A 12867-nucleotide genomic window follows, 5' to 3' on the forward strand; every position below is an offset into this window, starting at 1 on the left:
TATAAAGCTAAGTCACTGTTTGGCCGACGGCTGCCTGTACTTCTGCCCTGGTCTGACGGCCCGGGATGGGCTCTCCGGTTTTCCTTTTGTCTTCTCCCTGACTCTGCCCAGCTGCTCTGTTACCGCTTCATTTAGTCGTTTTGAGGACTTGTAATTTGAAGGCATGTGTGTAGGAACGCCTTTGGGGCGAGGCACAGTGAGATCGCAAAGGAACTGTCCGTTTTTATTTTATTTTGAATAGTCCGTGAGGAAGATGTGCCGGCACCGAATGCAAGCGATAACCCAAGAGGGGTGACCACCTTGGGCTGAAGACTGCTCTTTATATTAACGTTGGACTTTGTGGAACTTTGCTCATAACCGGTGGTTACACTTTAATTGAAGCAGGCAGATGTGGAAGTTCAGCCCACAAAACACAACTAGATAAATAATGGATGCATAAAGGGCCTACGAACACACCCATTGCTTCAACATTTGTTCTACAATTGAATTTGTATTGCCGCCCAACGCTGGGATGAAACCGTAACGAAATTGTCACGGTCATTTTTGTAATTAAATCGGAATACAAGCTGTTATTCTCTCTATTTTCGAGAGATATGTAATAAAGAAATAGTTTTCATAATTTTAAATGTAATGATAAGTTACCTTCTGATTGATTAAGCGTTATCCTATTTATCTTTTTCTTATTAAACCATCCATTCCTCATTCCATGTTGAGGTCCAGACTGTTCTGTGCGGTTGATATTATAGACGAATACCAATTTTAATCAAACAGCGTATCTGGATATCGCGGTTTTCAAATGCTAGAGTAAATTTAAAACAATGTGGACTCACTCCTTTACCACACACACACACACACACACACACACACACACACACACACACACACACACACACACACACACACACACACACACACACACACACACACACACACACACACACACACACACACACACACACAAAAGTTTTCTCAGTCCTGCGCTAATCTTTTGCAACGGGGGACGAGTCCACATATTTCCCTCAACCTCCCCAACAGGACTTGGCTCCATCAGACGTGGACCAAAGGAACCTTCTAGATGTCGAATGAGGCAGCAGCGTGTGTGGACGCACCTCTTCCAGGAACATCTCTACTGGCAGACTTGCTGATCTGTGATTATCGAGCTCTAGTAGTCTACGTACTTTGTTGAGTTGTACCTGTGGTATGGCATTTAGAGAGCACTTTGAAATAGGATCTCTTCAGTTACTGTTTGCACCACCACTAATTAAAATAAAATAAAGTACTAACCTTGTTTCCTTCTGATTCCTAAGGCTACTCTGCAGTCTGTCAAATTGTTTGTAAAACTACGTTATGCAGCACTTTAACTTCGTGATTCCTTTGTATCAGCTCCCATTGTGGTTGCATGCTTGCTTTGGTTGTTGACTTGCCAGACACTTTCCAAAGTGTCTGAAAACTGACGTTAAACCTCATATATCGTGAGGTGTGGAAGCTTCTGGATGTCTGTTAGGAGAGCAGCAGAGTGAACAAGAGTGATCGTTTTCTCATTGTGAAGTTCTCAAGTCACTATTAATGGCACCGTTTGAAACATCAACCAGTCTTACCACTTTAAATATTAGTATGTAATTGAGGTTTTTAACCGTTCATCCGATTTACTTCCCACTTGGTCGGTGAATTGCTGAGGACCCAAAGACGTGCAGTGTGGAGTGAGAAGTTGTTTGGATTAACATTCCTCCAAAGAAATCAGCAAGCAGATATACCGAAGCCCAATGAATCAGCCTGTTATGAACAGTCACGTTTTGAACAGGCAATACGTTACTGAATCTTAATTCAAGACAGTGAATTCAGGAGCTGAATAGTGGCTAGTACTAAACGGATGTACCGTTTGCATGGTTAAGAATTGGGGTCACAGTCCGGGGTTTGTGAGGGGTTAAGGGTTAACCTCATTTCGATGAACAGAACTCGGCAAAAAAATGTTTTTTGATGGGAGCTCCATAAGGGCCACAGCCCATCAATCCAGATTACACGTTATAGGTTTGTCCATCTATGGTTTATGTCTGGTTCTCTGAGCTTCAGCTGCTCGATAGTTGCTCCCAAACGGGGGAGAATCAGGTCCTAGGTGGGGGGGACAGAGACGTCGTATCGGGGGGCGATCAGAGATGGGGAGAGACGAGAGAGATAGTTAGTGGCCGGGATGACATCATAAGTGGCCACAGCTGGAGAATAACTTCAGGTCCTGTCAGGAGAAGATCCATTCGTCAGCCGTCACTGCAGCCCAGATGTGGAGAGGGGGAGAAAAAAAACACTGCAACTTAAGGTCACGGTTGTGTATTGAATAGTCTTTTATTGTCATTGAAGTGATGACCTGTTGAGCGGAGAACCTGCTAGAACCATACAAGACTACACATACACACACATACACACACACACACAATCACACAGAATCACACACACACACACACACACACACACACGCACACAGTCTCTCTCACACACACACACACGCCGCGTTCCGAGCACGGAGATGTTACTCTGCGATAAAGCAGGTTCATTAAAGACACTTCATGACTTGACGAGTGAAATGTTATCATGCTATCAGTTATCTTTCCGCTCCGCAACGTGACGTAAGGCATTCAAGTGAAACAGGATGAGAGGGCGGGGCCTAACGTAGGAGCGAACAGGATTCTACCGCTCAGAGTTTGATTGGCAGGGGTGAGTAGGTGTGAGTTACTCCTTCCTACTTCCCCGACAGTTTGATCACAGGTGGGAATGTGGTTCCCACCTGGTCCGTTGGGGCGGTGACGTCATCACAACAGAACCTAAAAGGAAGTTAAGAATAATGATAATGACATTTGAAACATTTTAATGAAGATTAAGTACAAAAATATGTATTTGACTTGACTTTCTCGACTAGGTGGATAATATGAATAGGAACATAAGCAATGATTTCAGTTTTACGCTTTCTTCATTATAAAACTCCACAGTGGAATTAATGCTGTTGTGGCCAAGATGGAAACACGCTCCAATGAGCCTCTGTTGATGAATGGGTCCATGCCTTCCTCTGGGTTTAATGTTTATGAGCCCGTATTGCAATACCTTCGGGTATTACCTTCGGGTATTGCAGTAGTAGTGACTTATATTCAGAAAAAAGCCTAAGACAGAAATTGCTACAGATGTATTATGTGTGTGTGTGTGTGTGTGTGTGTGTGTGTGTGTGTGTGTGTGTGTGTGTGTGTGTGTGTGTGTGTGTGTGTGTGTGTGTGTGTGTGTGTGTGTGTGTGTGTGTGTGTGTGTGTTCGTGTGTATGTGTTCGTGTGTGTGTGAATGCCAGAATGTGTGTGCGGGTCAATGCATGCATACATCCTAGCGCAAGTGTGTGTGAATTCGTATATGTGTGCACATCGTTGTGTGGTGTCCGTCTCAAACCAAAATTAATTCTGTCGATCAATAAATCTCCATAAATCTCAAGCCTCAAAAACTGCCAATCCAAGCAATACTCACAACACAATATAACACACCTTGGGCTGGAACTGCCTTGTTTCCTCAACACACACACACACACACACACACACACACACACACACACACACACACACACACACACACACACACACACACACACACACACACACACACACACACACACACACACACACACACGCACACTCACACAAACACTCTCACACAACACAGTGGACAGCTTGCGTACACACCCGGCTGGGATCTGGGCAGTGCATGGCTACCGATTCCAACAGGTTGCCGGGTGCAATAAGCGGGAGGATTCCTCATGTGCGTCCCACATGCCAGAGTGAACGGGCCCCAATCAGCCGCCCGTCACCTCCGCTGTAAAGCAGTCAGGCTAGATTAGCCTCACCCCCGCCGCACGGCCCACCGTGTTTACCGTCCCGCCGTAAACCACACATGGTAATACTCTGCAATCCAACACTACTATATAAACGGTGGGTCTGTGTGTGTGTGCGCGTGTGCCTGTGTGTGTGTGCGCGTGTGTGCGCGTGCCTGTGTGTGTGTGTGTGTGTGTGTGTGTGTGTGTGTGTGTGTGTGTGTGTGTGTGTGTGTGTGTGTGTGTGTGTGTGTGTGTGTGTGTGTGCACGTGTGTGCGCGTGCCTGTGTGCGTGCCTGTGTGTGTGTGTGTGTGTGTGTGTGTGTGTGTGTGTGTGTGTGTGTGTGTGTGTGTTTGTGCAGGCTGCTTCTTCGACCGTGATTCACAGCTCCGAGGGAGGAACCTGTGGTTTCCCGAACAGTTTACAGAGTGTAGGTTCTGTGTACGGTCATGTGGTCGGACGGCGGGTACTTACAAACTGCCGTCTTCATCAGATCACAAACTGACGAGGAGGAGGGGGGGGGGGGCGGGGGTAGTAGGGGAGAACCCAACACAGTTAAGTGTAGGAAATGTCACCGAGCTCAACCTCTGTTTGGCGTGCGTGCTTCTCCGCACATATGGCTCCAACATGGCCGCCGTTGTGCCAGTCGCTTGATGTGCACAGGCGCCAGCGTTTCCGAATCCCGGGTCCCCTCCTGAAACAGCTGCCACTGCTCTCTCCTAATGGCTTCAGGAGGGACGTGCCAAGCACCAGAGCCGCGGAGGCGCTGGGCTAGGCCTGCGAGGGTTCTAATGAATGAATCTTCACCTGCAACCGTTCGGTAAAGTGCCCTTGTGCAAGGTAACAAACACCTCTCTGCTTATCTGGTTGAGGTAGAACTTTAGTGATGGCTGGCCCTCTAGTCTATACCAAGTCTGAGACGGATTCAATTTACATAATTACTTACTGTGTAATCGCCTAGGGTTTAGACCTCTTTCTAAGGGGTGCTTACAGGTAGTCTGTGGATATTGGGGTTTGAACCCACAACCTTTTAGCTCGGGGTCTTCATAACTCATCAGGCAAGAGTGCATGCGTGTGCACATGTGATGCTAGCGTTGTGCGCATTCTAGATTTTGTTCAAATCTTTGTATGTGCACAGTGCGAGCGCATCCACTTGGTGTTTCCGGCCACCAACACCAACAGGGAACGCACGGTATTTAGGGGCTGGCTAACACTGTCTAGAACGTTCCCTCAGTTTAAAAAACCAGCGACCCGGCACCTGAGATATTATTTCATTCTTCAGCTCAGGGGCCCCTGGGCACAGATCATCCAGCCACCCGTCCTTTACCATGTCCATGTGCCCCTTTACCCAGCCGCACTCTCCCCTCTTCCTTAAACGACAGGTCCTGTCGCATCCGGAGACACATCCATCAAGATGAAACAAATGAGTCATTATCGCAGCTTACAGTGCGCACCAGCAAGGGTAATTTAGCCCTCCTCTCGAAACGTGTGGGAGTTTTTAATATTGTGGAGAGCAGAAGACTCTGTCATCCTGGGACCCGTTTGGCTTTTCATCAATCTCCCATTTTCCCTTTTTTTTTTTTGCACGCCTCCAAAAAACACCCCCAACCACGCAACCACCGGGCACACCTCCACACTCTCCCAGCCCCAACCGCGCACACAGAGGCAACTAGCGATCGAGAGTCAAACACAGTATAAAAATAATAATGATACAAAAAAAAAACATCATTAAAATCTGCTGCTTTGGGTTTTCTTTGGGGGGGGGGGGGGGGTACATTTTCTCTTTTTTTCTGTGAGTCTCGCAGGATCCAGTGGACCTCACAGATGTTTCCTCAACGCACAATGGTAAAGCTATGGGGATATTACCAAGTCTCTTTCATCTGAGTGTTATGTATGAGCGCCCTCAAAACCAGTTGAACACCACAGTTTCCATTTGTTAACAGAACACTGAGCATTTAACCGCTTTGTTCTCGCGCACACCCGTCTGAAGATGTGCAACGAATCCAATCTTGAGATGGAAGTACAAGGTACAATTTCAAATGAAATAAAGGTCAACACGGACCATGGAAAAAACACACTGATCATGACTCGACTAGATGTGTTTGGCCTCAGGGTGAATACATGTTGCTTCAACAGATCGGGTACAAGACTGAGTACAGTTTAAACCTATGGTGACCGGATGTCTTCGTCTTCAGGGGAAAGTCTCTTTCTCTTAGAGCCTGACGCTGCCCGGAGATTTCCCGGGAAATTGCCCCGTTAATACAGATAATTTGAATTTATTTTATAAATGTATTAATCGATTTTTAAATGGCTATGGGTTCTAGATGCTGTTGAACATTAATTTTGACATTGGATATTTAGTCTTGTGTCTATCAGAGTGTAGACATCATACCATACACAGGCATGACCGAACATGAACAAGAGGCTGTCAATACAATAGAGAATGACTCCCTATTCAAGTAGACCACTTTGGCTTGTTTTTGGCTGGAGTACAAAAGCTTAAAACACATCCTAATAAACCACTGGGCATGTGCTGTCCGTTGTTCTACTCCAGGACTACATTAATGAATATAGACCAAAACCTAATGATTTTTATTTAATAAATAACAAGATCAAATCAGCCATTTTGTTGATGTATTAAATTGCTAACTACAGCTGGTTCCCGTTTTTAATTTCAGAAATCTAGTCGCCTTGCCTCAGGAACAAAGCGTATTATCCTCAGATAAGGACATCCAACTTCACGCAAAACAACCGTCTGAGCAGCGCGAGAGTGGCAAAAAAGAAAGATTTAGCATTTCGATGTTAGGGATTGAATCCTGAAGGACTCACCTATCTACCGTAGGGTCTAGCCCGAATCCCACACCCGTCTCCCTACGGCCAGTATGTTTTATCACACTGCCGTGTGTTCCCCACACCCCAGTCACACACGTGTTTGTCTAACGCCGCAGTAACAACATCCACTGTCATGTCAGTGAGACTCCTTGATCAAAGATGTTGAGCGAAGCTACACCGAAACTCAAGCTTTGGTGTCAACATGAAAACACGCAACGTGACGCTTCATCTCAACACACCGGCTCCACGAACAGTGAACTCAGTCACATCGCAGCTCTGGAGAGGAAAGGACAGGACCTGGAAGGAGGGACAGAGATAGAAAAGGAGAAGGGGAAGAGAAGGGCAGGAACTGCACTGTGGAAAAATGGGCCTGGAAAGAAAGGGATTAGGGAGAGTTATGAAGAATGGGTTCCATCTGGACAAAGGGAAGATGGGGGCCGAGGAGAGGGAGGGTGAGGTGAGGGGGGAGTGCTGGGAGGACCCCCCCCCCCCCCCCCCCCCCGCCACCCTAGAAAACATCTGGAGAAGCAATCTGGTGTAAATAAGCAGGCAGCGATTCGCTGCCCACCCAATAAATAACGCAAGGAAAAGAACAGCGCACAATCTGCAAGGGTTTTTCTTTATGCCTGTTTCTACAAGACTATGAATTAGTCTGAGCTCTGTGAGAACATCATGGTCGGCTTCACACGCACGCACACACACACACACACACACACACACACACACACACACACACATACACACGCACACACACACACACACACACACACGCGGACACAAACACTTCTCATGCACATGCCGACATGCACACTCCTACGCATAGATGCAAATTCATGCGCACACACATTCACTTGCCGGCGCAGACGTTCGCATACATGCAGTATGAATACGTGTGTAGACATAAGAGGAAGTGGGCCTGGATATTAGAAGAGGTTTGGGGGTTGTTTTGGGTTGTTCTCTGTGTTGGTTGGTCGGTCTGTCGCTCGGTTACGCGTACAGTTGGTTCGTTGGTTAGATGGTTAGTCAGTCGGTTGGTTGGCTGATTAGTTAGTCGGTTGGTTGGAGGGTTAGTTGGTTGATTGGTACCTTGGATGGTTTGTCGGTTCGTTAGTTGAGCTGTTGGATGGTTGGTTGGTTGGGTAGCTTGTTGATGCTTGGATCTCGGCTGCTTGGCACAGGAGGACCTGACGATAGCCATTTGGCGCCTGCTCTGTGCTTCACCTATATCCACATCCGTGTGTTATTCCAGAGGATATGATTCATACTCACAAACACAGGCGCCCGCTCCCTCACACCTACACCCCCCCCCCCCCCCCCCCCCCCCCCCCCCCCCCCCCCCACCCACCCACCCCCCCACCCCAGCTCTCCCTCGCGGGCCCTTTCTTGGCTGGGTCTCTCATCATCTCTCTTGTCCACGCCACAAAGAGAGCCGTCCCCGTGTGGGACACGGGCATGCGCCAATCCTTCCGAGCGGGGAGAGCCGTGCCGCCATTACCCCCGTAATGTCTCCCTCCCCCCGGGTCCCGCGGGACGTCCCGCCGTGGTCTCGTCCTCAACCAGGAATATCTACTTGTTTGTGTTGTCGCTGCTCTCGCTCGGCGCCGTGTGTGTTTCTCCTAACCCAGATACAGGGGGAGGGGAGGGGGGGTTTTAACACAAACAGCATATTGCGCGCTAAGGTTGGCAGCAACACACGTTGTTAATTATGTCTTCCATGCCAAGCGCACAATCACGCAGTAATTGGAGTTGGAGCAATGGATTGTGGGAGTGTAGCAAACGATAATGACTTCTTGGTCATCTGCATTATCACAATCATCAGCAACGTAATTACTGAGTCCGTTAGCTGGATAGTTAAAGAGGGTAGTTAGTTGTGGGGTTTGTCTCCCCACTTCTAAAGGCAGTTAATACCAGACGTGAATTCTTCTGGCTACCTCCATCCTCCCTCATCACATCTAGACGTCTATATCTGGGGGTTCTTCTTGGAGAGCAGCTGACACCAGGCATACAGAATGGTCTGTGTCGATTGGTCTTCCACTCCTCTCCTGATCAGATCAACTTTCTGTCAACACTCTCTGCTGGGCTTCCTTCCTGTCGTCGAGGGTTCTGTGTAGTTCGGCCTTCTCTCTGGACATTCTCTGGCCACTTGCATCGACTGTAGGTGATGCTTGTCTTTACTTCATGGCCCCCTCAGACCCATTGGAAATGTTATCTTCTTGCTGTGGTGCATCAGGAACATAATATTAAAATATTCTTTCAGCTCGGCCAACCGGATAAATATGGACAGTTTTGTCGGTTTGGTTGTCGACTTGTGCGTTTATCCTCCAATTCTTTGTAGAATAAACCTTGTCATTGCAGACCATGGCCTTTATTTTTAAAACAAGGTAACATGAAGGACATCCTGCTCAAAGATGGGGCAGTGGTCAAACCCAGTACCATTTAGCTAAGAGTCAGACGTCCAAACCACATCCTGACCTCTGACCTCTACAAGGCGCATTAGCTAGATAAGGGTTTCAAAGATAATTCCTGTTTGGGTCCAACTCTTATTTACAAGACTAAAGTTTGATCGGCGATCGTTGTCCCTGTTTGGGCGTGTTTGTGTGTGTGTGTGTGTCTGTGTGTGTGTGTGTGTGTGTGTGTGTGTGTGTGTGTGTGTGTGTGTGTGTGTGTGTGTGTGTGTGTGTGTGTGTGTGTGTGTGTGTGTGTGTGTGTGTGTGAGTGTGTGTGTGTGTGTGCTCCTGTATGTGTGTGTGTGTGTGTGTGTGTGTGTGTGTGTGTGTGTCTGTATAACACACCCGCCCCTCGTTCTCCGAGGTCTCTCCGCTCGTTCGTCACCAGGGCCCCGGTGCGACCGAGTCCCGGCACCGAGCTCTTTTCCCGCCTCTTTCCATTGTCACCTCCCCCCCCCCAGCTGGGCCGGGCAGCGCCACGGCCCGAGGAGGGGGGGAGCGGGCGTGGCAGATGGCCCCGGGCCTGATGGGAATACGGGGAGGCCATTTTGAACGCCGCCGCCCCAAGCCCCTCCCCCCAACACCACGATGGAGAGGTGAGGGCCCATCTCCCCCCGCACCACACACCCCACCCCCCACACCCCACACCCACGTGGGGGGAGCAACAGGAACACAGCAAGGGGTAAAGTGTGTGTGAGGGCAGGGGGGAGGGGGGGGGGGACCTGGGGAGAACTGGGGTCTCCCCTCAACATCTATCAGGGCAGAGTGTTAATGAGAGGAGGGAGAGAGAGAGAGAGGGGGAGGGAGGGAGGGAGGGAGGGATGGGGAGGGAAAGAGGGAGAGAGAGGGGGGGGGAGAGAGAGAGGGGGAGGGAGAGAGAGAGAGAGAGAGAGAGAGAGAGAGAGAGAGAGAGAGAGAGAGAGAGAGAGGAGAGAGAGGAGAGAGAGAGGAGAGAGAGAGAGAGAGAGAGAGAGAGGGGATGGAGGTAAAAAGGTAGAACAGGTGAGAAGAAGAGGGAGGGGGACCCTGAGGAGCGGGGGTGACAGCCCCGGCTATAAATAAAAATAACCACAGTGGGCGAGATAGAGAGAGGTAGGACCGAGAGGGGGGAGGGAGAGAGAGGGGGGAGGGGGGGGAGAGAGGCTGTAAAGTAGAGAAAGACCACAGAGACAGAGAAACAAGAACAAAGTGAAAGACACCAGAAAGGTAAAACAACACAGCTGGCTCCTCCTCCGCCGTCCCGCTGTGGACCTCAGGAAGGGAGGTGGGCCCCATGACGCACCTCCCACCTCCACCACCTCCACCCTCAGCTCACCCCCTACAACCACCACCACCTCCACCACCTCCACCCTCAGCTCACCCCCTACAACCACCACCACCACCACCTCCTTCAGCACCACCACCCAGCCCAACCCCCAGTTCACAACCACCCCCACGCTCCCCTTCACCTCCACCACCTCCACCCTCTTCACCACCACCACCTCCACCCTCTCCATCACCACCACCACCTCCACCACCTCCACCCTCTCCATCACCACCATCTCCGCCTCCATCACCAACTCTCCATCACCCCCCTCTCCAACCTCCTCCACCACCCCCCTCTCCATCACCTCCATCACCCCCCTCTCCATCACCTCCATCACCTCCATCACCCCCCTCTCCAACCTCCTCCACCACCCCCCCATTCCTCCACCTCCCCCCCCACCACCATTCCTGTCTTTCAGGACAATGTTCTAAAACCGGCCAAGCATCACTGATGCATCATGGGATGTGGGGGAGGTGGATGAGACGGTGGGGGGTGGAGGTAGAGGAGCAGGTGGTGGAGGTGGAGGGTGGGGAGGGGGGGGGGGCAGGTTTCAAGGCCTCATGAATCCTTGATAAACATGAGAGGGACCGAACCGGGGGGTCGCCGGGAGAGAGCAGCGCTCCATCAATATTCCATCGCAGCGCGACGTGATGTGATGTTCAGGAAGGAACGCCGGCCGCCTCTTTGTCTTCCATCCAGGAGGAAGTGGGGGGGGGGGGGGGGCTTGGGGGGGGGCGGTGGAGAAAAGTTTTCTCCAAGTCATCGTGGTCGTCAGGCGCCGCCGCGGACAACAACAATTACCTCGCCGCCATCACCGCGACAACCGCCCCCCCGTTGTGCACCCCCCTCCCAGGTCAATTAAAACCAAATGACAGCGCTTACTAATCAGTTTGACGGGCATCATACGCCGGGGCAGTGGTGCGCCGGCCCCGACTCGCGGTCCGGCGTACGCACAAAACACAAAGTTATAAAAACGTTTCCAGCGAGACGGAGCCTCAGACAGAGTCCCTCCCGGGGGCGAGACGCGGCTGTAATTAACGCCGGCGATGCTCCGACTCTGCGATGCACTTTGTTGCTAAACTGTTCAGCCGCGGTTGCACAGTTTGGTGATTGAAGGCGTTTGCTGGGGCTTTGCTGAGTTGATCCTCCAGAGGGGCGAGGAGTGAGCAACCCGCCGCGCGCCACGCTATAAATAGGATAATACACGATGCTGTTAGACTGCTTTTCACGGCGGCTTAATGCTCTAATCGTTCCTGTGTCTCTTTGATTTTCCTTTCTGCCGCTCGGCTTAACTTGTGCGTGCATGTGTGTGTGTGTGTGTGTGTGTGTGTGTGCGTTGTGTATCTCTGTTTGTCGCCTCATCACCAAGTGGCCAAGCTCTACCCCCGAAGCGCACGTTGACTTTGGCCCGCCGGAGATTAGAGCGGCGGGTGAAGTTGTACGACAAGTGTGTCCGAACAAGATGTGTGTGAAGGTTAGCGTTCCCACTGCGGAGGGGCTTACTGGCTGGGTAGGGGGGGGGGGGGGGGTCGTCTTGGTTGTTTAGGAACAGTTTGTGAAGCTGGGCTGCGATGCTAAATAACCATAAACACAGACAAACACCTGTCCGCAAGGTTACAGGGCTGAGAACGTCCCTCGTTAACGCTCTCCCTCGTTAAAGCACCGCCATCGGATAGTGTTCTTTTCAGCGTTCTGGCCACACCGCTCGCCTCCACAGAGATATCGATGAGCCAATGTTGCTCAGGAAGCTTACGTGTTCACCTTTGACATGGGTTTCCGTTCAGAATTTGTTTTGTTCAGCCATGGTAAAAAAATTTTTTTAAAGTAAATGTTTCTTCATCCTTGTGTTAGCCGTGTAGAAAAGACAAATACCCTTAGTAACTTTTCATGCCCATATTTCTGCTCTTATGAATTTAAGAATAATATTGAAAACAAATGTGTACATTTTGATATATAACTTACTCACGCACAAAGAGGGGAGAGAAAAGTGTATAGCAAATTTTATTAAAAAAAAATGTCTATGTCTCATTATCCTGATTGAGAATGTGAGAATGAACATTTAAAAATCATCTGGAAACATGCAGCCACAGCCGTTAAATACAGTCCAGCTCATTGCAGGTAATTTGGGTTTATTTGACTTCTGCAGACCCTGAACGGAGGGCATTTACCCCAAATCTCTACTTCCGCTGAGAGGAGTGAGAAAAATAGCCACTTCTCTTCTGGCATGGTGCGATGAAACCGAGACGGTGCGCTAATGTCGTGACAGCCCCCCCCCCCCCCGGCCCCCCCCGGCCCCCCCTCCACACACACACGAACGCACGCACACGCACACGCGCGCGCGGACTACACGTGTTTACCATTTACACGTTGAAACAGGCTGAAACAGCACCACACATATCATATGTGTGGACTGACGTGTAAATGGTAAACACGTGTAGGCCAAGTC

The sequence above is a fragment of the Gadus chalcogrammus genome, chromosome 10 (genome assembly GCF_026213295.1).
Source record: "Gadus chalcogrammus isolate NIFS_2021 chromosome 10, NIFS_Gcha_1.0, whole genome shotgun sequence".
Taxonomy (NCBI): Eukaryota; Metazoa; Chordata; class Actinopteri; order Gadiformes; family Gadidae; genus Gadus; species Gadus chalcogrammus.